Here is a 968-nt window from a genome sequence, read left to right as displayed (position 1 = left end):
CATTCGTACTTTTAACATTCTTTATCCAGCTTATAATCTTTCTCCTTTAATATTTGGATTCATTTGTTTCATACGATCCGTACTTGGCCACTATTTGATCACCCATGTTTTGGCTCTCGGTCCTTTTGATTTCGTGGAGAAAGTCATATTCTTATATATTCCCAATCGTCTTCTGAGGTTCCATCTTTAGACGGCACATGTATGTATGTGGTGGTTTATTCAAAATCTCTTAAGATGGTGTATGTCTGGTTTTATGACCCGTATATAATCTGAGATGGGAATATCTATGCTCATTTATATGGTCTAATGCATATGATCATATTATCATTCTATACATGTAAAAAATAATGTCTCCAAGCTTATAGACTTTAGAATCTTAGTCTTATAGATAATGGCTTACATGGCCGAACCTTTTATAGGAAATGACTTACTTGGCCGAACCTTTATAGGTAATGGATTGTGTGCGGCCAAGCCTGCACTATGCGGCCAAGTCACGGCCAAGTAACGGCCGAGCAGTTTATTCTCATGGTCTCTTCAGCCGGGTAATGGCCTCTTTGGTTTGGCCGTTTGTATCATGGCCTCTACGGCCGAGGAATGGTCCTTTATGGCCGAGTAATGACCGAGCCATATAACATGGTCTTAGACCATAGTGGTACACGAACTTGTAGTATTGATCCTGGATTTATCCTCTCTCCCCCTCATGACCATACTATAAGGTTGTGGTGCTTGGGACAATTAAGCCTAATGAGTTTCCCTTTGTGTACATGTTTCACAACGTGAGATCTTTTACGAGATAACTCTTTGTGTCTTTTCAATTTCAATCTTTGCATCAAGTTCTAGATTAGGATGACTAATCCTATCATGCCATATAGTGTAAAATTTCGTGGTGTTATCTCAATACGGTTACCACATCTCTTGCCTCTTTATCATACTGATATGTAGCATAGTTTTGATCAGTAGAGATCATA

This window comes from Brassica oleracea, chromosome C7 (genome assembly GCF_000695525.1).
Source record: "Brassica oleracea var. oleracea cultivar TO1000 chromosome C7, BOL, whole genome shotgun sequence".
NCBI lineage: Eukaryota > Viridiplantae > Streptophyta > Magnoliopsida > Brassicales > Brassicaceae > Brassica > Brassica oleracea.
The sequence above is the reverse complement of the archived record's forward strand: the minus strand, read 5'-3'. Positions refer to the sequence as shown.